The sequence below is a fragment of the Narcine bancroftii genome, chromosome 7 (genome assembly GCF_036971445.1).
Source record: "Narcine bancroftii isolate sNarBan1 chromosome 7, sNarBan1.hap1, whole genome shotgun sequence".
In the NCBI taxonomy this organism is placed as follows: Eukaryota; Metazoa; Chordata; class Chondrichthyes; order Torpediniformes; family Narcinidae; genus Narcine; species Narcine bancroftii.
The window spans coordinates 18,947,502-18,971,166 of NC_091475.1; the positions used below are offsets into that span (position 1 = coordinate 18,947,502).

The 23,665-nt window shown below is 40.5% G+C and overlaps 1 protein-coding gene across 10 annotated transcripts in view; it reads left to right on the forward strand.

Annotated features, from left to right (window-relative positions):
* The window catches only part of gabpa (GA binding protein transcription factor subunit alpha), a 55,382-nt gene that overhangs the window by 464 nt on the left and 31,253 nt on the right, over window positions 1–23,665 (forward strand). For 8 of the 10 annotated variants that reach the window (XM_069889017.1, XM_069889016.1, XM_069889021.1 and 5 more), the window contains exons 2-3: window positions 10,335–10,455; window positions 10,648–10,711. The gene's annotated coding sequence lies outside the window, so the exon portion shown is untranslated. Of the gene's footprint in view, window positions 1–10,334; window positions 10,500–10,647; window positions 10,712–23,665 lie in introns of all 10 variants that reach the window. The other 2 variants (XM_069889018.1, XM_069889019.1) reach the window with 2 other exon arrangements.

Sequence of the window (23,665 nt, forward strand, 5' to 3'; positions counted from 1 at the left end):
CCACCCTCTGATGGAGCGGGGAGTGCTCCAATGTCTGTCCCCACACTCGTTCATGGGAAAGGGGGGGGGGGGGGGGGGGGTAATTGAAGTCTATACTATCTCTTTCCATGGGGAGGGGGGGGGGTCAATATCTGGATTTCTTGGGAAGGCCTTGGATGATGTGTGATCTGCTGAGACCTTCCAGGCTTTCATTTTCTTTAACTGTAAAGGTTATGTTCTGTTAACTGTGGTCACTAGCAATTTTGCATAATGTTGCCTGTCATATGTGCAACTGATCTGGAGATTCTTAAAATTAATCTTGAGATTTTAATTGAAAACTTAGTTAAATTTAATTTCTAAGATTTGAAGTAGTATTTGCAAAAGGATGGATCCTGGTGTGAGGACACCTGTCTGTCTGTCTAAGTTTTGGTTGAAAACACAATGGTGGAGAAACTCAGCAGGTCAAACCAGTACTTGAAAGATAAAGAAACATAACCAATGTTTTGGGCTTGCTCCATATCAAGAAATGAAAGTAAACTCAGTCAGCCAAGCTTTATATATTTTATATGCAATACTTTATATTGCAAAGATGAAGATCGTAGCCAATGTTTTGGGCTTGAGCCCCTCATCAAAGTATCTTTTCCTACCTCGATGAAGGGCCCATGCCTGAAACGGTGGTTATTTATCTTTGTGATACAAATTACATCCGTGCGGTACCGGATGTAAACAGCGTCTTGTTGAGGTCTTTCGTAGCTTGTTTCAGCATCATGCTGAAGAAGATTGAAAAGAGGGTTAGTGCGAGAACGCAGCCTTGCTTCACGCCATTGTTAATGGAGAAGGGTTCAGAGAGCTCATTGCTGTATCTGACCCGACCTTGTTGGTTTTCGTGCAGTTGGATAACCATGTTGAGGAACTTTGGGGGGTATCCGACGCGCTCTAGTATTTGCCAAAGCCCTTTCCTACTCACGGTGTCGAAGGCAGTCTCTTCAATCTGAGGCGCCTTCAAGCTCATACCCACACTCCTGTTCGGCTCCGAATCATGGGTCCTCTACCGGCATCACCTACGGCTCCTAGAATGCTTCCACCAGCGTTGTCTCCACTCCATCCTCAACATTCATTGGAGCGAATTCATCTCCAACATTGAAGTACTCGAGATGGCAGAGGCCGACAGCATCGAATCCATGCTGCTGAAGATTCAACTGCACTGGGTAGGTCACGTCTCCAGAATGGAGGACCATCGCCTTCCCAAGATCGTGTTATATGGCGAGCTCTCCACTGGCCACCGAGACAGAGGTGCACCAAAGAAGAGGTACAAGGACTGCCTAAAGAAATTTCTTGGTGCCTGCCACATTGACCACCGCCAGTGGGCTGATCTCGCCTCAAACCGTGCATCTTGGCGCCTCACAGTTTGGCAGGCAGCAACCTCCTTTGAAGAAGACCGCAGAGCCCACCTCACTGACAAAAGACAAAGGAGGAAAAACCTAACACCCAACCCCAACCAACCAATTTTCCCTTGCAACCGCTGCAACCGTGTCTGCCTGTCCCGCATCGGACTTGTCAGTCACAAACGAGCCTGCAGCTGACGTGGACATTACCCCTCCATAAATCTTCGTCCGCGAAGCCAAGCCAAAGAAGACAAATTACACTGTTTGACCTGCTGAGTTTCTCCAGCGTCGTGATTTTTAGTTCAAAGACGGTGTCTGCAGACTTTTGTGTTTCACATCTTGTCCAAGATTTTGTGCTTGATCCAACAGTAAGCAGGTGATGAATTTTCAGCTGTCAGGTGGTCGATGTGTTTATGTTGTGAACAGGGATCTGTCAGCATTGATATAGTCATTGAATTGTACACAATAGAAGTAGGCCTTTCAGCCAGTTTCTTCATGCCATCCTATTTGCCCAAATAGACTTGTCCCATTGTCCTTTGCTTGGCTCGTACCAGTCCAAATATCTTTTAAATGTTGTAATTGTATCCACTTCTTGCAACTCATTCCGTCTACCCACTATTTTCTGTGTTTGTCTCTTTTAAATCTTCCACACCCCTCCCCCCCCCCAACTTCCTTTAAATTCACGTAGTCCACTCCCCTTGTAAAAGGATGGACTATTCACCTTATTATCTTTCATAGAACATTACAGCACAGAAATGGCCCCTTCAGTCCTTCTAGTCTGTGCTGAACCATTTTTTTGTGCCTAGACCCACTGACCTGCACCTAGTTCATAGCTTGCCATTCCCCTCCCATCCAAATTCTTCTTAACTGTTAAAATTGAGCCCACAATCACCACTTCACCTGGCAGCTCGTTCTACACTCCCACCATTCTCTGCCTGAAGAAGTTCCCCCTCCTGTTTCTCTCTAAACATTTCCCCTTTCACCCTTAACCCATATCCTCTGGTTTGCATCTCACCTATCCTCACGATTGAATGAACCTCTTCTGTGCTCCAAGAGAAAAAGTCCCAGCCCATCCAATTGCTCCCGTAGCTCAAGCCCTCCAGTCCAGATAACATCTTAGCAAATTGTAGATTGCATATGTCCAAGGTTCAAACCAATACCTTTTGCACTTGAAGGAAGAATCCTAACCCCAGACCTATGAACCATACATTTTCTTTACAGAGTCCAGATATCCATTCTGAAATTATCTGTGCACTTATGGTTGTCTGTGTCTGTCCATCATTTGACAGATCATCCTGAGTATCATTTCTGTTTTAAGTGATGAGAGAACCCAGGGGTCAGTAACTCTCCACAAAGCTACCTGATCATTCAGGTTTCATCACATACAACTCTTAGATTTTTTTTTTTAGTGAGGGCAAAGCAGAATTACCACTCATGGGTTGTTCAAAAAAAAGCACACCTGTAAACAAAGAACTGTATACAGATAACAAATGTAAATGAGCTGCACAATACAGAGAGAACTTTTTGAAAATCAACAACGTGCACAAGTAAGAGACCTTAAATGGGTTCCTGTTGGTGGAGGGGTAGCAGCTGTTCCTGAACTTGGTGGTGCAATTCTTGTACCTAGACCTCTTACCTGATGCCAGAAGCAAGGACAGAGTGTCCACTGGGTGGAGTGGATCTTTGATAATTGCTGCTGATCTCTGACAGCAGTGTTCCTGTCCGTGCTCTCAGTAGTGAGGAGGGTTTTGGCTGTGATGTCCTGGGCTGTGTCCTACCTTTTGGAGGGCTTTACACTCTGGTATTGATGTCTCCATACCAGACTGTGATGCAGCCTACCAGCACACTTTCCACCTCACCTCTGTAGAAATTTGCCAGGGTTTCTGATATCATACCAAACCTCCGCAAACTCCTGAGGAAGTAGAGGTGCTGATGTGCTTTCTTCACGATGCCATTGGTGTGTTGGATCCAGAAAAGATCCTCTGAGGTGGTGACTCCCAAGAACTTAAATCAGCTCACTCACTCCACCTCTGATCCCTCAATGATCATTGGATTGTAGACCTCTGGCTATCCTTTCTTGAAGTCAACAATCAGCTTGTTAGTTTTGGTGACATTGAGTGCAAGGTTCTTTTTGGTGCACCATTCAGCCATGCTTTCAATCTACCTCCTGTAGGTTAACTCATCACCTTTCTTTACATAACCCATTACTGTGATATCGTCAGCAAATTTTTAGATGGTGTTATTGCCATACTGAGCCACACAGTCGTGGGTGCAAAGTGAGTTGAGCAGGAGGCTAAGAATGAAGCCCTGTGGTTCTCTGGTTTTAATGGAGATTGTGGGAGGAGATATTCTTACCAATCTTCACTGTGTTCTCGAGGTGATGAAATACATGATCCATTTATGCAGTCGGGTGTTAAGTCCCAGGTCCTGGAGTTTGCTGATCAGTTTTAAGGGGATGATGATTCTCATTGAGAGTTGTTCTCCCAGAACCTGCAGCCATCTTGGTCTAGTGTCAATCAGTAGGGCTACTATCTCGGGCATGGACCTCAGTGGTTGCACATATGCTTTAAATTCCAGCCCCTTTTACAGGCATTTTAAAACCTGTACGAGGCTGTCAGCATCACAGTAGGATGCTGCAGAGGACTGCTGTGCCTCCATCCCCCTCTCTACCAGGTGCATAGCAGCAACAGTACTTGCGTGGCAGCGGCTGCACCACCATTTATTTCTTCATAGAATCATTGCTTATTTCTATGTTATTGCTACTTTCCTGACCAAATCCCATAATTTCTCGAGTGTCAACAAAACATAATCTCCACCTTGGGAATGAACAATTAAAATCTGATAGTCTGGGATAGAGAACTTCAGAAATTGAATAAAACAATTTGATTTCCATTCCTAAAAGACATCCTTTTATTGTGAGACATTCCCAGATCTGGACTCTCCAGCCATGGAAGCAGTTTCTTTCACTTGTCTTCATTCTCCTACCCTCCACATAAACGTAGGCCGCTTGATTTTAATTGCCTTCCTTTTGATGGGGAACCCTCTCCTACCTGAAATGTAACTAGTGTACATGTCTTGCGATTACTTGGAGAAGGTGCGCATCATGCGTACATGGGTGTTGTTGGGAATGGAAAACTAGCTATAAGCCGAGATTGTCTTGGTTGGGATTGTGATGAAACACGAAAGTTGGCAGAGTATGTGATTGAAGTAAGAGGACTCAGAAATGCTGTTGGAACTAAGCCGGTCTTGCAACGTGCACAGGAGGTAAAGATTTATAAACAAATCTTTCGGGCCTGAGCCTTTCTTCAAAGAATAAGCCAGTAGTTCTTCCAGTCACAAACCACTTTAAGTCGTTACTTTTATTTATCGTTCATATCATGCTCACACGGTAAAGATGAGATAGTGTTTCTCCAAGACCACGGAGAATATTTACATAAATACATGTTAGAATAGAAGTTAAACACATTGAAATATTAAGACTTCTACAATAACAGTCCTCGATACTCTATCCACAAATATTCTGAGAGTTCAGGAGTCTGATGGCTTGGGGGAGAAAGCTGTTGCCCAATTTGGACACAAGGGCCTGAGTGCTGCAGTGCCTCCTACCAGATGGCAGAAGGGGGAACAGTTTACATGAGAAGCGTGTGGAGTCCTTCACAATATTTATTGCCTTTCACCTGCATCAAGTATTGTATATGTCCTTCATGGTTGGAAGAGAGCCCCCAATGCTCTTTTCTGCTGACATCACTATCCTCTGCAGGGTCTGGCAGTCCGAGGATGTACAGCTTCCAAACCAGGCGACGATATAGTTGTGCAGTATGCTCTCGATACATCCTCCAGAATGTAGTGAGGATGGAGGGTGGCAGATGAACTTTCCTCAGCCTTCGCAGGAAGTCGGGGTGCTGCTGGGCTTTCTTGGCTATGGAGCTGGTGTTAAGGGACCAGGTGAGATTCTCTGCCAAGTGCACACCAAGGAACTTGATACTTTTGATGACCTCAATGGTGGAGATGTCAATGGTCAGTGAAAAGTGGTCCCCTCTGGGCCCTCTTGAGGTCGACAACCATTTCTTTTGGTTTTTTTTAATGCTCAGATATAGGTTGTTGACTGTGCACCAGTCTGTTAGCGACTGCACCTCATCTCTGTACGCTGACTCATCATTCTTACTGATCATTCCCCCACGGTCATGTCGTCAGCGAACTTGATCATGTGATTCGAGCTGTGTTTAGCTGCACAGTCGTGGGTCAGCAGAGTGAACAGCAGTGGACTCAGCACACAGTCCTGGGGGGGGTGGGGGGGGTGGTTAGGGAGGAAGGTGGTTAGACCCAGCAGGTTTAACTTCCTTATCAGGTACTGTGATATGATTGTGTTGAATGCCAAGCTAAAGTCAATAAACAGCATTCGATCATACGAGTCCTTTTTTCCAGGTAGGTGAGGGCATCATCCGTAGAACGGTTGGGTCTGTATGCAAACTGCAGGGGGTCCATTGAAGGGGTCAGCAGGAGCTTGATGTACCTCATGACGAGCCTCTCGAAGCACGTCATGAAAATGGGCGTGAGTGCAACAGGGCATTAGTCATTGAGGCAGGACACGGACGACTTCTTCACCGTGGGAACGGAGATGGCAGCTTTGAAGAATGTTGGGACCACGGCATTTCTCAGGGAGATGTTAAAGATTTAGCTGTGCTGCACATACCCTGAGCACTTCACTGGGAATGTTATCCTGTCCAGCATCTTTCCGCAGGTTGACCTTGCTTAGTTTTCTCTTTACATCGGCCACTGCAAGACCCAACACCTGGTCATTTGGAGAAGAGGTGGTTTTCTTCACCTTGTTTTTTGCCTTGAAGAGCACAGAAGTTGTTCAGTGCATCTGGGAGGGAAGCATGTCCTTGCTGTCTAGGTGGTAACTGAATGCGCTAGGCATACGCATGCATTGCTTCCTTGATAGCCTGAGACAGCTTGACATTTGCAATAGCTAGGGTTTCCTTGTCGTCTGCTTTGAAGGCAGTGTCTCAGTTCCTGAGCAGCACATTCATGGCTTCTGATTTGGAGCAAGTTATGATGGTCTGGCCACGGTGATGTTGTCAGAAGTCTTTCTGATATAGCTGGTCATTAATGCTGAATACACCTCCAGATTGATGCAGTCGCTGCCGGTTGCTGCTTCGTTGAACATACTCCAGTCAGTACACTCAAAGCAATCTTGAAGTGCATGAATTGCCCTCGCTGGCCAGGTCTTATCCTGCTTCTGAACTGGTATGGAGCATCTGATGAGCGGTCTGTATGCTGGGATCAGCATTACAGAGATGTGGTCTGAGCATCCGAGGTATGGTTGGGGCTCTGCCTGAAACACGTTGGAATTGTTCGGATATACAAGGTCCAATGTTTTCATCCCTCTCATAGCAAAGTCCACATACTGATGGAATTTAGGTAGCCTTGACTTGAGGTTCACCTGGTTGAAATCACCAACGATAATGATCATTTTATTTTTTTTGAAGGGTGGGAGGAAACCGGATTCCCCAGAGAAAACCTACGCAGACACTAGGAGAATGTACAAACTCCTTACAGACTGCATGGAATTCAAACCCAGGTCCATTCTTGCTGGCACTATAAAGGCATTGCACTAGGCTATGCCAACTGTGCAGCCTTTCTATAACATTGTGGTCCAGAAACTACCAGATGAACTTTTCTTTCAAACAACTCTTGCTAATTTGATTTGCTCAACCTATTTGAAGGTTAGCATCACCTCTAAGTGTTTTACTGTAGCTATATGTCCTTGTTTATGTGATTGAAACTCTTTTCATTTATGTATCTTCTATGGTATCATTTTTTGGGAACCTATAATTTGCTCTCAACAATACTTCTAATTCTTTGTTCTCTCCACCAGTTACTGATTCCACTTCCTGTGTTTTGGTCATGATCATTCCTCACTCGACAGGACAATTCACCCCAAACTTGTCCAGTTTGTTATTCATTCTTAGTAAATGTATTTCATTCCCTGCCATGCAGGTATAGATCTGTGATAACTGTTGAATTGTAGCCATTCATCTTTCCTTGTTCTATTAATTAGCCTATCTTGTCACAATTCATTCATTCAAATACAGTTTCTTTAGAGCATAAAACTGTACAATGGGGGAACAGGCCCTTCAGCCCATTATATCTGTGCTGTCCATGATGCCATTTTAAACTAATCGCATATGCCTGCACATGGGTTTTTATCCCTCTGTTCCCTGCCTGTTCAGGTACCTGTCTAAATGCTTCTTTTAATGTCACTGTTGTTCATATCAGTTCTTGATTTGCCCTGGTTCACTAATACATTGTTTTATGTTTCTTGTTATGACTTACTTAACAATGGCCTCCAGAATTTTTCAAAGGGAGATTGTTTGCTAAATTCCCTCCAAGCTCCCAATAGCATTTTGTACATTGTAACCGTAATTGTGCATCAAAAGGACTCTTGTTCACCACAACTCTTCAGGCTATTTCAGACCACAAGTCCATGCCGCCCAATTTACACTCAATTAACTTGCACCCCCAGTATGTTTTGAACAGTGGAAGGAAATCGGAACCCCCGGAGAAACCCACGCAGGCGTGGGGAGAACATATAGACAGCGGTGGCACTATAAAGGTGTTGTGCTAACTGCTATGCCAGCCGTATCTTAAGGTTATGAAAAGCTCAGTGGTGCAAGTCGTCTCCTCCATTTCAAATCAGTCTTGGTGTGTAAAAACAACAAAAAAAAAAACTGCAGATGCTGAAAATCTGCTTTAAACCAATTACCGGAAGAACTCAACAGGTCAAGCAGTTAAAGTTTCATGTCCTGGTCTCTTCATTGGATTTGTTGGCACACTTTGGAATGCCTTAGATATCCTTCCATTTCACACTATCTTGTTCCTTTCCTGTTTGCTCTGTATATGATCTTGCAAAAATTGTTGCCCTTTACAAATTCATCCATCAAAATAAAATAGAAGTGGAAATGAGCTTGTATCTTCCTGTAAAGCCCATTAGACAAGGAAGCTAAGTCAAGCTCTGTGCAAGGATTTTGGACAATTTAAAGCACGGTAACAGGCCCTTCCGGTATTTTCAAAGCTTTCGACTTAATTGAGGAGGAGCAGCAGGTTTGAAATATTGTCTGGACAAGGAGTAGTTGACAAGTGTCACTGTGGCATTGTCACAGAAAGCAGAATGTAGTTTATGCTGAAATTGCTGTATTCGAGCCATATTTGAGCCAATTTGAACACATTTCTTGAGTGTGGTCCTGCAATGTGCATGTGGTGAGGTCAGCAGTACTGAAGACGACTAATCATATCAATTATCTTCAGAGTCAGTGGTTTAAAATGTGTCCATTTCAGTCGCTGTTTACTGTTAAAGTAGAAGTCTCCCCATAAACTAATAAGTATTATTCAGCACTACTATCTGACTGATTTACTTTCGTGAATTAATTCTTTCTTGTTAATGTAAGTTTCATGTCTTCAATCTTATTAAACGATAGCTCCGTGATCATGTTTTTGATGCGATGATTGCCAAGATGTGCTATGCCTCTTCATTTACATAATTATGGTACAGGGATTTGTATCTGATTTGTGTTTTTGTGTGCAGTTGAAAACTGGTTGCATTTATCTATTTTTGATTTTGGGAGGTTCTTTGGCTCAAAGGATATATGGCATTGTGTAACCGCCTACTTCCTTGGTAATCGTGGATAGTGCTCAATCTTGTGCGGTAATTAAAGGAGTAATTAGCTTACGCATTCGTGTGAGGAAGCATTTATATTTTTGTTTATGCTGGAAGAGCTTAGTTCAACATTACAGAAGAGGAATGCTGCCCAAGAAATGTTGTTGGTTGAACGTGTGTTTTCTTTTTCCAAGATCCTGTGAATGAAATGTGGATTTTATGGACCCAATATTTAAAAGTTCTGAGAGTTAAGATAACAAGAGTTCACAGATTTGTTACAATTGTCACTTACGCAAGAACATGAGAAATCGGAGTAGGAGTCGGCCATCCGGCCTGTTGAGACTGCTCCACCATTCAGTGTGATCGTGGCTGCTCTGATGGTAGCCTCATCTCCACCCACCTTCCTGTTCCCCCATATCCCTTAATTCCCCTACTATGCAGAAATCTATCTAAACTTGTCTTAAATATATTTACTGAGGTCACCTCCACTGCTTCAATGGGCAGCAAATTCTACAAATTCATTACTCTTTGGGAAAAGCAGTTCCTCCTCATTTCTGCCCTAAATGTTCTACCCATAATTTTGAGGCTATGTCCCCTAGTTCTGGTGTCCCATACCAATGGAAACAACTTGGCTATCTCATTCTTAACTATGGCTTGTATAACTTTATGGTTCTATAAGATCCCCCCTCTCATTCTTCTAAATTCCAGTAATACGGTCCCTGACGACTTAAATTTTCCTCATAGGCCAACCCTTCATCCCTGGAATCAACCTGGTGAATCTCTTCTGCACAGCCTCCAAAGCCAGTATGTCCTTCCTCAAGTAAAAGTCCAAGAACTGCATGCAGCATAACCTCCATGCTCTTAAATTCAATTCCTCTAGCAATGAAGGCCAGTATTCCTTTTGGATTTAAAAGCCATCTGTATCACTGAATAGCCATTCTTTCTTGGTCTTGCCTCTCCTTATCCACACTAAGCCCAGCAACTTCAAAGGGAATAAAAGGATAGGTGATATTGGGAGGTGTGGCAGTAGGGGGGGCTTGTGGAAAGGGAGAGAGATAAACAAAATATCAGATGTTGAAAGTCAGATATAAAAGGTACAGATCTAAGAATACTCAGCATATCAGACAACATCTATGGAGGAAGAAACAAAGTTTTTCCTTTGAGGCCAAAGATTTTGTCATTGATCTGATGGTGTGTACTCTTGTTCAATCAGACACCCCAGATTTCTGCATGTTCCTTCTTCTGGGACTCCCATCCAACATCTTCACCTTGTTTAAGTTATGCTCATCAGATCATATTTTCTCTTCCAGTTTTCACAGTGCTGTAGTCGGTTACTGAATTTTCCTTTGGCACCATGTCCCGGACTGTTTGGTCTCCTTGAAATAAACAAGAGGAAGAAACAGGCACCCAGCAATTGGAGGCTTCTCACAAGTAACTATTTCACATAAAGTGGCTGGAGTAACAAGGGAAGATCTGTACGAATAAAATTTGAACAATGTTTGGCTATAAATGATTGCAGGCACAATGCCAGTTGATGATTCATTTGCATTTGTCTTGGTTTTGAAACATTTTGCACAAGCTGTTGTCACATGATTTGAATTTGTTTTTTTTATTTCCCTACAGCGTTACTAGGCCCACTTCATAACTTCTTACAGAACTGGAGAGAGTAAAGTTCCATTTTGACATTGTAAGTCTGTTCAGAATTTCCTTGCCCGGTTTTTAATCTGCGCTGCGTGTACTGTACTGAAGCAAGTGGTTTTGTGGAAAATTGTATCAAGAAAATTTCACACACAGGAGTTGTTAGCTCAGAAGATGGATATAATAGAAAACTATAATAGGAGAAACAGTATAAAGATAGTGGGCCTTAAGGAAGATGAAGAAGGCAAAGATATGAAAGAATTTATAAAAGAATGGATCCCCAGGGTCCTAGGAATGCCAGAAATACAGGAAGGAATGGAAATAGAAAGGGCACACAGAACATTAGCCCCAAAACCACAGTCACAACAAAAACCAAGAACCGTTTTAGTAAAATTCCTGAGATACATGACAAGAGAAAATGTATTGGAGAAGGCAATGAATAAAATAAGAGAAGACAAAAAATCACCGGAATACAAAGGTCAAAAAAAAAATTTTTTTTACCCAGACATAAGTTTTGAGCTCCTGAAGAAGAGGAAGGAGTTTAACGCAGCAAAATCGATCTTGTGGAAGAAAGGCTATAAAATTATGTTAAGATATCCAGTGGTGCTTAAAATAGTTATCCCAGGGCAGCAAAACAGACTGTTCTCGGATCCAGAGAAAGCACGAGAATTTGCAGAACGCCTGAAAGACAAAAAGAGAGATGAAGAGATGTAAAAAGAACAAAGAACGACGACGAACTACATATAAAGAAGTAAAAATATGGTATAAGTAAGAACTAAAGGAGGGAAGAAAAGGGAAGTAAAGGAGAAGGGGGGATATAAAAAGAGGAAGGGGTTAAAAAAATTAATAATAAATAAATAAAACATAAAAAGAAAAAGAGAAGAAATGAGGGGGAGCTTTGTTGTAATGTGAAGATAAAAGTCTTTTCTGGAGGGGGTTGGGTGGGAGAGAATAACAGTCACTGCGAAATCAGTTGACACTTGCGAATGGGTTCGCAGTCTGAATAGAGAGGAGAGTTGTGGTTGCCTGGCAAGGGACAAGGGGTGACTCAGAGAGGGGGGAGAGGGACACTTGGGGTTAAGGGAATTTTAGATGTGGGAATGGTTGAAATATTTTATGTTTTAGAAGTGTTGTCATTCAGTGTGTTCAAAAAGGGAAAACAAATGGAAATGGGGGAAAAAGGGAAAGGTGGTGGTGAGGAAGTGGAAATGAGATGTAAACAAAGTATGAAATGGCCATGTTGAACTATATGACTATAAATATTAACGGAATACATAACCAAATCAAAAGGAAGAGGCAATTAAATATACTGAAAATAGAAAAAATTGATAGAGCATTCGTGCAGGAAACGCATCTAACTGAAGTGGAACATAATAAATTAAGGAGAGAGTGGGTAGGGCTCGTAACGGCAGCATCATATAACTCAAAAGCCAGAGGTGTAGCTATATTAATCAATAAAAATGTACCAATCAAAATAGAGGAGGTAATAATAGACCTAGGAGGGATATTCAGAATTTTGGAATTTGCACCAAATGAAGAGGATCAAAAGTTTATGCAAGATATCTTTTTGAAGATTGTAGATACGCAGGAGAATATATTGATAGGAGGGGACTTTAACCTTAATTTGGATTCAAAGATGGATAAAACTGGACAAAAGACTAACAGAAAGAACAAAGTAGCCAAATTTATGGTTAAATCAATGCAGGAAATGCAACTTTTGGATATATGGAGGAGACAACACCCAAAGGAGAAGGAATACTCATATTATTCGAGTAGACATAAAACATCCTCAAAGATTGACCTGTTCCTGTTGTCAGCCCATATCCAAGGGGGAGTTAGGAAAACCGAATATAAAGCTAGATTGTTATCGGATCACTCGCCCCTGTTATTAGCAATAGAGCTGGAAGACATCCCACCAAGAACGTATAGAAGGAGATTAAACTCCATGCTACTTAAAAGACAGGATTTTAGAGAATTAATTGAGCGCCAAATTAAAATCTACTTTGAAATAAATACGGAATCAGTGAAAGATAAATTTATATTATGGGATGCAATGAAAGCCTTCATCAGAGGGCAGATAATAAGTTATTGTACTAAGATGAGGAAGGACTACAATCGGGAAATGGAACAGCTGGAAAGGGAAATAGTAAGTACAGAAAAAGAACTAGCAACAAGGGAAGATACAACAAAAAGAAGAGAATTGGCAGACAAAAAAAAATAAAAAACGAAACACTACAAATGTACAAGGTGGAGTGGAGAAGAACATAATGAAGACAAAGCAAAAATATTATGAGCTAAGAGAAAAAACACATAAAATACTAGCTTGGCTGCTTAAAACAGAACAAGCTAAAAGAACGGTACTGGCATCAAGGAAAAAGGACAAACAAATTACATATAACCCAACAGAGATCAATGAAAACTTCAAGGAATTCTACGAGCAATTATATCGAACTGAGAACGAAGGGAAAGAAGACAAAATAGATGAGTTTCTAGCTAAAATTGAACTACCGAAATTGCAAGAAGAGGAGCAAAACAAATTGATAAAACCATTTGAAATGGAGGAAATACAGGATATATTAAAAAAGCTACTGAGCAATAAAACGCCTGGAGAGGACAGTCTCCCAATAGAATTCTATGAAACATTTAAAGACTTGTTAATTCCTCCTCTCCTGGAAGTAATGAACCGGATTGAAGAAACACAAAACTTGCCAGATTCATGTAAAACAGCAATAATTACAGTAATACCAAATATGGGGAAAGATCTACTAACACCAGCATCGTATAGGCCAATATCTCTACTTAACTCAGATTATAAGATAATAGCAAAACTGTTAGTAAACATATTGGCCAACTGTGTACCAAAAATAGTAAAACTAGATCAAACTGGATTTATTAAGAAAAGACGAACAACGGACAATATCTGTAAGTTCATTAACTTAATCCATGCAGTACAAGGAAATAAGGTGCCAACAGTGGCGGTTGCTTTAGATGCAGAGAAAGACTTTGACAGGGTAGAATAGAATTATTTATTCAAAGTACTACAGAGGTTCAACCTACCAGAGAAATGTATCAATTGGATTAAAGCATTATATAAGGGACCATTGGCGAAGGTGACAGTAAATGGACATGTATATCGAACCAATTTAAATTAAGCAGGTCAACTAGGCAGGGATGTCCACTATTTCCCTCACTGTTCGCTTTAGCTATAGAACCCTTAGCAGAACTGATAAGAACAGAAAATAAAATAAAAGGGATAAAAATAAAAGAGAAGAAATATAAAATCAGTCTATTTGTAGATGACATCATAGTATACTTAACAGAACCAGAATTATCAATAAAATAATTACATAAGAAATTGAAGGAATATGGAGAAATATTGGGGTACAAGATCAACGCAAATAAAAGTGAAGCGATGCCAATGAATAATGCGTACTTCACAAAGTTTAAGAAAGAATCACCATTTAAATGGCAAACACAAGCAATCCGATACCTAGGTATTAGACTAGATAATAATCTAGGCCATCTATACAAATTAAATTATCAGACATTAATGAATAAATTACAAGATGACTTAGAACATTGAAAAGATTTATCACTAACACTGATAGGAAGGATAAATTGCATTAAAATGAACATCTTCCCAAGGATACAATACCTATTTCAATCGTTACCAATTCCCTTAACAGAGAAATTCTTCAATGAGCTAAAGAGAATAATAAGGAAATTCTTATGGAAAGGGGGGAAACCAAGGATAGCGCTAGATAAATTAACAGAATGATACAAACAAGGGGGCTTACAGCTACCAAACTTTAAGAATTATTATAGAGCAGCACAATTAAGATATCTATCAGATTTTTTTCAAACAAGGGAAAAACCAGATTGGACCAGGTTAGAGCTAGATAAAATGGGGGAGAAGGTACCAGAACATATACTTTATAAGTGAGATGAAAAACTGGTGCAACATAGAAGTTCACCAGTACTGCACCATCTGCTCAACATTTGGAAGAAGATTCACGTAGAAAGGAAAAAAACAAATTATCAACTACCAAAATGATTATTGACGCAAAATCAACTAATCCCTTTCACAATAGATAACCTTTCCTTTAGAGAATGGGAGAGAAAAGGATCAAAAGAATAGAAAATTGTTTTTTGGTAAATAATTTATTATCTTTTGAACAAATTAAGTACAAATATGGTATAACTCAAGGTACAATGTTTGGATACCACCAACTGAAAACCTACTTGAAGGACAAATTGGGAAGCAGGCTGAGGTTACCAGAAGGAAGCAGCTTTGAATCTGTGATTACAGACACAATGATAATTAAAAGATTTATAACAAATGTACATCAAGAGAAAGAGAACGATGAAATAAGCTGTAAACCCAAACAAAAGTAGGAAAAGATCTAAACATAAAGATAAAAAATGAAGAATGGGAAAAGCTATGCTCTGGAACTATGAGAAATACAATAAACACGAGGTTACGCATGATACAATATAATTGGTTACACAGGCTATACACCACACCCCAAAAGTTAAATAAATGGGACCCAACAGTATCAGATGTTTTTGTTGTAAGAAGGAAACGGGAACAACAGTACATGTAATTTGGGCATGTGAGAAAGTGGAAAAGTTTTGGGAAGATCTAAATCGGGTATTAAATAAAATCACAAAAAGCAACATACCAAAAAATCCAGAGATCTTCTAAGTAATATAAGAAGTAAAGAACTAAGCCTCACATTGGATGAAGCACAAAAAAGATTTATTATGATAGCCTTAGCTGTAGCAAAAAAATGTATAATGTCAACCTGGAAATCAAAAGAGAGCCTGAGAGTACAGCAAAGGTACATAGAAATGAATAAATGTATTCCATTTGAAAAATTAACATATTATTTAAAAAATAAAGTCATAGTATTCAAACAAATTTGGAACACAACAGAGAGGGCCTACCATGGACCTCCACCCCCCTAAAATGATAGAATGAGAAGAAGACGAACTGACCCAGTGTATAAAAGTAGATGACACAATTTGCTTGTTTATTTTCATTGTGTGATGACATTGTTTAATGGGTTTATTGTATTGTATATGTTGAATGTTTAGTGGGTAAGGAGGGGGAGGGAAGAAGGGAGGGGGAAAAGAGGAGAAAATGACACTTTATATTCAAGAGGGAAATGCTTGTTTGTATTTTGGTTAATATGGTTCATAATGTGAAAAAAAAAAAATTTTTAATAAAAAAAAAGAAAATTTCACAAGTTGTAGAACTCCATTTGTTGCCAAAATCTCAAGCAACAACAATATTCCAATTAAGGTGCATTTTTTTTTAAAGTGTACTAATAAACCATTCATCCATGTTCTTTTATTTCCCTGGTTTCATAACTTAGTCCATTGGTATGGCAGAGTTCCCTGAACTCGAGTCGTTTTTCATTACACTTTCCCTTTCATGTTCAGAGAGGCAAGATTTTGGGTATGAAGTGTCTAGAGAAGTGTAAAGATTCCATGCTGAAGTTGCCCTGTGGGCAGGGGATGCAGCCTATTAAGTTGTCAGCTCGGTGACCCTGCAGCCGCCAGAGGAGCCTCTGGCATTTGTGTGGCAAGGGATGAGTGGCTAGCACCTTGTTTTCATTGCAGAATTGATACCTCTGTCAAATTAGCGGCACGTGTTTATAAAAGTGGTTTAAATACAAGCCACCAGCCCCCCCACATCTCCATCGGGCACACAAAACTCAAAACGGTCAACCAGTTTACCTATCTCGGCTACACCATTTCATCGGATGCAAGGATCAACAACGAGATGGACAACAGACTCGCCAAGGCAAATAGCGCCTTTGGAAGACTACACAAAAGAGTCTGGAAAAACAACCAACTGAAAAACCTCACAAAGATTAGCGTACACAGAGCCGTTGTCATACCCACACTCCTGTTCGGCTCCGAATCATGGGTCCTCTACCGACATCACCTACGGCTCCTAGAACGCTTCCACCAGCGTTGTCTCCGCTCCATCCTCAACATTCATTGGAGCGACTTCATCTCCAACATCAAAGTACTCGAGATGGCAGAGGCCGACAGCATCGAATCCACACTGCTGAAGATCCAACTGCGCTGGGTAGGTCACGTCTCCCGAATGGAGGCCCATCGCCTTCCCAAGATCGTGTTATATGGCGAGCTCTCCACTGGCCACCAAGACAGAGGTGCACCAAAGAAGAGGTACAAGGACTGCCTAAAGAAATCTCTTGGTGCCTGCCACATTGACTACTGCCAGTGGGCTGATCTCGCCTCAAACCGTGCATCTTGGCGCCTCACAGTTCGGCGGGCAGCAACCTCCTTGGAAGATGACCACAGAGCCCACCTCACTGACAAAAGACAAAGGAGGAAACGCCCAACCCCAACCAACCAATTTTCCCTTGCAACCGCTGCAGCTGTGTCTGCCTGTCCCGCATCGGACTTGTCAGCCACAAACGAGCCTGCAGCTGACGTGGACATTTACCCCTCCATAAATCTTCGTCCGCGAAGCCAAGCCAAAGAAGAAGAAGAAATACAAGCCAGCATTTGTTGTAAAAGTTTCATATTGTAATGTCATTAGACAAGTAATCGTACTTAATTATAACCTTGCTTGCAAAAAGGCATGGTTAGTGTAACAGTTAGTACAAACTATTACAGCGCCAGCGACTGGGATTCAAATCCAGCGCTGTCTGAAAGGAATTTGTAAATTCTCCCTGTTTCTGCATGGGTTTCACCTGGGTGCTTTGGATTCCTCCCATCCTTCAAAAATGTATTTGGGATGTAGGTTAATTGGGATATTTGTGCAACATGGACTCATGGGTCTACACTTTTAAAAAATCTAAAATAAAGCATCTTGTATTTGCATTGAACATAGCACAGGATCCGGGCCTTTCTGCTGACCATATCAATGCAAGTTATGGTTTAAACCAGTGATTCTCAAGCTTTCCCCACCCACCCACCCCCCCCACTCCCATACCACCTTTAGTAATCTGATATTAACAGCAGAGCACCTAGGACATCGTATATATTAAAGATTAAAAAAAATATTCTGCACCTTAAACTGGGCTGCAGATCAGATTTCCGGAAATAAAGTTTAATTCTTACCTTGTGTACATGAAAGTTCTGTTAGATTCAAAATGGCACTAACAGTGTACTTGAGTACATGAGAGCTCCATTGGCATGTTAACAGCATGCCAGAACTTGAGCATGGCAAGTATTTTTTTTTAAAAAAAAAAGCAACTTTTTTTCAACTTGTCATGTCATCTCTAATTATTTTCAAGGATAACTGATCATTTTGGTAAAGGGGCTTTTGGATTATCGGAAACGTACTGTGTCTGTATTCCCCAGATCCCTCTGTTCTGCTGCACTCCTTGGTGCCCTGCCATTTGCCTTCCAAAATGTGACACCTCACACTTGTCTGCATTAATTTTCTCTGAAACACAATCATTTTAATCTTTGCCAATCCTTTCCAATGTTTGTTCCGTCAGTCATTCTTGTATTGATAATCAGATGGTCAGTTTAAGCATTAAAGTGGTGTCTATGGGAGAATGCTGTGCATAAATTCATTGCTGTCTTTCCTAGGCTACATTCAAAATGTGCATTGGCGTATCCTGAGGTCCTGAAAGTGGTCTCATCTAGCCTGCGAATGAGGAAACATTGCATTATTAAGAGCACTCAATGGAAATCTTTTAACCTTTATCAGATTCAGGCCAAAATAGTTTGTGCTATTGTTAGCGTAGCGGTTTAACGCAACTCTGTTACAGTGCCAGCAACTCAGGTTAAAATCCTGCGCTGTCTGAATGCTTTCCCTGTGTCTGCATGGGTTTCCTCCCGCCCTTCAAAAAAAAATATACAGGGTTGTAAGTTAATTTGGGTGTAATTGGGCAGCATGGGTTTAAATGGCCAGAATCTGCTGTAAATAAAATTTGAAATTTAATTTAAAACAGTTTCATACAATGAGCATGTTTTTACATTTTTAATATAAATTTAAACATTTAGCACAGTAACAGGCCCTTCTGCCCTACGAGCCCATGCTGCCCAATTACACCCAACTGACCGAAAACCCCTGTACGTTTCAAACACTGGGAGAAAACCGAGGCCCGCCCCCCCAGGGAAAACCCATGTATACACGGGGAGAATATACAAACTTCATAAAGACAGCACAAGATTTGAACGCAGGTTCTGATCGCTGGCACTAACCATTACGCTAACCACGCCTGAGCTTTAACAAAAACTTTTCCAGTTCCTGTCTGGTCATCAAATGTTCTCACAAGATCAGTCTGCTCATTTTAATTGTTTCTGTAAGGTCCAAAAATTCTTTTGTCAGTAAAATGTATTGACGTGAGTTCAATCTTGCATTAGTGTGCAAAGGATTTTGCATCCATAAAAGTAAGATATGGAGTCCCATTAATGTAATTGGATAATAATTTAAAGTATCTTTTTTGGTTGAACAAATCTTGTGGGTCACTTGTTATTAGGATCTGTCACCCAGAGAAATTTAGAATCTGGAACGTAATATTTAGGAGTGGGTGAAGATAGAGGCACGATATTTAAGAAATAGCGAGACAAGCATGTGCATCACCATACCATGGAAGGGTCAAGTGCTGGAAAACGAAATTGGGATAAACAAGTTGGTTTGGAAGCAGAGAGCCAAAGAGCTTGATCTGTGCAGTATGACTGTGACTCTTGCAGAAGACCTTGTCACATGTTTTGAGTGATGGTTGAATTTGTTACTTCCAATAATACATAATATCTTTATAGTCTGTGACAAATGTCTAGCTGTTGCATCGTTCCATGAGATCTCTCCAGGCACAGTCAGACTTGGAGTCAAAAGTTCTGCTGAAGCATCCCCACCTGAATAATTAACCTACTTTACTTTATTTCCAAGACAGATTGACCTAATGCTTCTATTTTTACACTGTTTGTCATTCCCTGCCTTTTGTTTGGTTATGAATTAGGTGCACTTCCCTCCAGTAATTATTGCACCTTGTCATTGCCACTGCCCAAACTAGTGGTGAAGGGTCCTCATTTATTTGTATTAAAATAACTGGTGCCTTTTGCAGTTACTGTGGTCATTGAACAAATGCAGGTAGTTACAGAAGTGAATGTGTTAGTTATTTGATAATGTTCACATCTAGAAAACAGTTGTGAGATGTGCTGCCAGTTTTTCATCTGTTGAAAGATGTTGACCAGGAGCCAGAAGAGCCATATTTTAAAATACCCTGTGAATATAATGGAAGTCAGACAGGCAGATGGTGCCCTGACTGAAGGACAACTCTGGTAATGATGAAGCAGCCACTTCACCCCATCTTCTCCAATATCACCATGATGTCTATCTGATTTCTACCCTTTTCTTGGAATGATGTCAGGCTAACTAGTCCAGAGCTCCCTGGTTTCTTTCTCTTTCATCTCTTAAATAGTGGGAATAATTGCTGCCATCCAACTGTGGGATCCACTGGAGCGATGACACCATTATTCCCCAAGAGAATGTGTAACCGGGTACAGTTTTTTTTTAAACTTCGGATGCTGCAAACCCAAAACAAAAGCACAAAAATGTTTCCATGAGTTCGGCAAGTCAAACAACATTGGAGGGAAGGAGAAATCAAATTTGTGTCAAAGCATTGATTCTTTTTCCCTCCACAGAGTCTGCTTGGCCTGTTGAGGTTTTTCAGCACTTTTTGTTTGATTGAAATGGATTTTTTACCCCATTTAGTTCATGTCTGTGTTTAATGGAAACTTTGCCTCCTCTCTCACTTCTGTCGTTCTCAGCATAGTCTTGTAGTTTGTTTTCTCTGTAGTCTCGCATCTATTATTTTTAGCCAGTGTGGAGTTTAAAAGAAAGTTCACAGTTCAATTCCAAATTCTTATCAGATTTTGAAGCTTTGTGAATGAAAACACACCAGACATGCCTTAGAGCCGCAGCACATGTGGGTGGGGGGGGGGGGGGGGGCACGGATTGAAATCATAACATTTATTTTTCTTTTATGTAGTCAGTAGGAGAGAAGTATGGAAGAAACCAACTAAACTTGACCGTTTCACAGGGAAAGAGGCCCATAAACTGAGCAGAGTTCTGTGGGCCATAGCCAAAAATAAGTTGAAAATGGCTGACCTAAAAGATTCTTTCTGTTTCTCCCTCCATTTGCAGCCTGAGAGCTGAATATTTCCAGCATTTGATTTTATTGCTTTCCTTTTCACCCTTTCTCCCAGAACAAATGGTTTTTACTTTGTTTACAAATGCACTTCAAATATTTCCCATGTTCGGGAGGGAAAAAAAGATTGTGGCTCAAAATTGTCCACAAGTTTTGAAATGTTGTCAGCTAGTATCGTTCAAGTCTTGGCAAGTTTATTGAAGAGAATTTGAATCTGCATGTGGGTAAAAAAAATTTTTAAATAAAAGTTGATTTGGTTTATTCTTCTTAGCCTGGGGAGAAATTTGTCCTGATTTTGCTTCAGTCAGAGTTTGTGACTGCTGCAAGCATAAATGCAGAGTTTTTATACATAGACACGATGTAGCCCTGTTTTCCATTTCCAGATCACCTTGAGTGAATTGTTATATTTCCTCGTGCATGTTGAATGACCACTTTAATACGATGTGACTGGCAGATGTAGATTTATGTGTTAGTGCTGTTAGCGTATTGAGGGAGGGAAATATTAATCATGAGGCACATTACACTAAAACCTAAATGAAGAATGGATTCCCACTGTTCAATGCATAGTACATCATATTGTTTTTCAGGCTTTTTTTGTTATATGAGGCATTTTCAAATATTGGCACATTCTTCAGAAGTTCTCTTACCATAGTTTTGACAAATAGCAGTTTCCTGAAGTAAATCCTGGCTGCCATTGAATGTCTTAAGTAATAAGCTAGAGCAGTCAAATTCTATCTGATCATTGTCTAACTTCTCATCACCCAGGGCCAATGAACGATTACACTGGACAACCATTTCTATTCCCAAAAAGTTTGCTTCCTGAAAAGAAATTGGGTATTATGATAGACAATTTCAAACTGAACACCTAGCTGACTTCTTTAACCTATAGAAGTTGGAAAAATGATAAATTAACTTTTATGCATGGTTAATCAGGTAATGATGTTGACACATTGCATTAGTTCAACTGACCTAAAAATGGTTTGCCACTGATCTTTGTTTGTACTCAGCATCTGATGCCTCTTGTGTCAGTGTCCAGCAATAGTCAGCCAGCATTGATAAATTCCAGTTGCCCTGATACCACTTTTCCATGGTAGCAATGTTCTAGTGACGCCTTTCACCATGTTCAAAATGAATTTCATTGAAATGTTGCACTTCATAGTTTTGTAGGCTTGAAATACACAGACTTAAAATACACAGGAAATCACAAAAATAGGTTGTCAAACAAAAGGTACGTGGAAGGAGGGAAATTTTAAGGTTATATTCATGATCAGCCACCCAAAATCCATAAAATACACCCAAAAGTGTTCAAGAAGCAAAATCTTTGTTATCCAGTGTTATTGACCTGAAATGTTGACTTTATTTTTCTCTCTCCGCTGACTTGACCATTTCTGTTTTTAATCTATGTTCCCACTTTCTGTTGTGGTTCAGTGATGATCAGGAGTGGAAACCTGGACAATCTGCACTAGACCCCTTATGTAATCAACTCCTTCCATCAGCCTAGCTCTGTTGTGGCATGATTATACTAACTCGAGTGTTGTATTATCCAGGATCATTTGGCGTAGCTTCAAGATTGAAGCTGGGCCTTCCAAATCTGTGCGTCACCAATTTTAAAGCACTGGTTTAGTAATTGGTGCTGAATGTTGAACTCTAAAAGTGTTGTTAGTGTTAATCTTCTTGGAAGTGCAAAATATTAAATTGATGATCAATTTTGTGATTCATGTAAAGGTTAATATTGGATTGGTATCAAAGAAACTGATCAATAAAAGATCAAAGTCTTTTCGATCAGCAGTGGAAACGTTCAAAACATGGATGTTTCATCATCTGTTTTTCACATTTTTTAAATAACAAAAGTCGGTTGTATAGTGATGAGTTGATATTTGCATGTTTTAATTTGTCCTTTCTCCCAATTTCTTTGAAAATACTGACCCAAGTGGTTAAGCCTTTACACAGGAGTCATTATGACTCCTGTAATACAGCAAGTTCAATGCCTGGATAGCAAGCCAGACACTGAATTAAATGTGGCCTATTTGCACCTCAAAGTGAAGCTAAATTCAGTAGGTCTGGTCACTTTCAAGCTGATACTTGAAGTTTGGTTTTGGGTGCAGGGTTTATTTTGCTGCTAGATTAGCGAGTCAGTTACCAGTCTGCAGTAGTGTGACTGCACTGCAATGCCCCAGTGCTTTGATGCCCTGAGGAAAATTGAATGAATGATATCAGTGCTGCAGGTTTTTAAAACTATTTTTTAAAAAGGTACCTATTTAACAGTGGGTATGTAGGCATTTTTAAATTTTTGGCTCCTGTAGATGAACCTTGATTAGCAGTAACATCTGTAATAAGAAATCTACCAAGGAATGATTTTGAAGTTGGCTTTTATCCTTACAGCTGCTTAAAATGGCTGTCTGTGAGTACCAAGAAGTGAATTCTGTAATGATGAGACTCGGGTGAATTTCTCTCACCTACTGTTGGAATTTTTTTTTTAAATCCAGGATTTGTATGCAAGTCAAAATCTTTCCTCGGGAAGAAAACTGATATGATGTTGTTTAAAAAGCTCTGAAGCACTTGACAGTGTGGGGAATGATGGGTGGTAGATCACGTGTAAGCAGAGAAGACTTGGTGTAATTTGGCATTGTAGGCTTCAAAACCTGATCTTCTACCGTTCTGTTTTATGTTCTGAGTTCAAGAGTATTGAAACTGATTGATGCCCTGGTTGCTGGTTTGAATATGAATGAATAATTTGTCATGTATGAGGGTGCGTCCCTTTGACTGGATGCCGCAGTAATTTGTACACTTAATCAGAGAAGTGTCTAGGTATAGCTCGGTAACAGGCCATTTCGGCCCATAAATATGTGCCGCCCAAT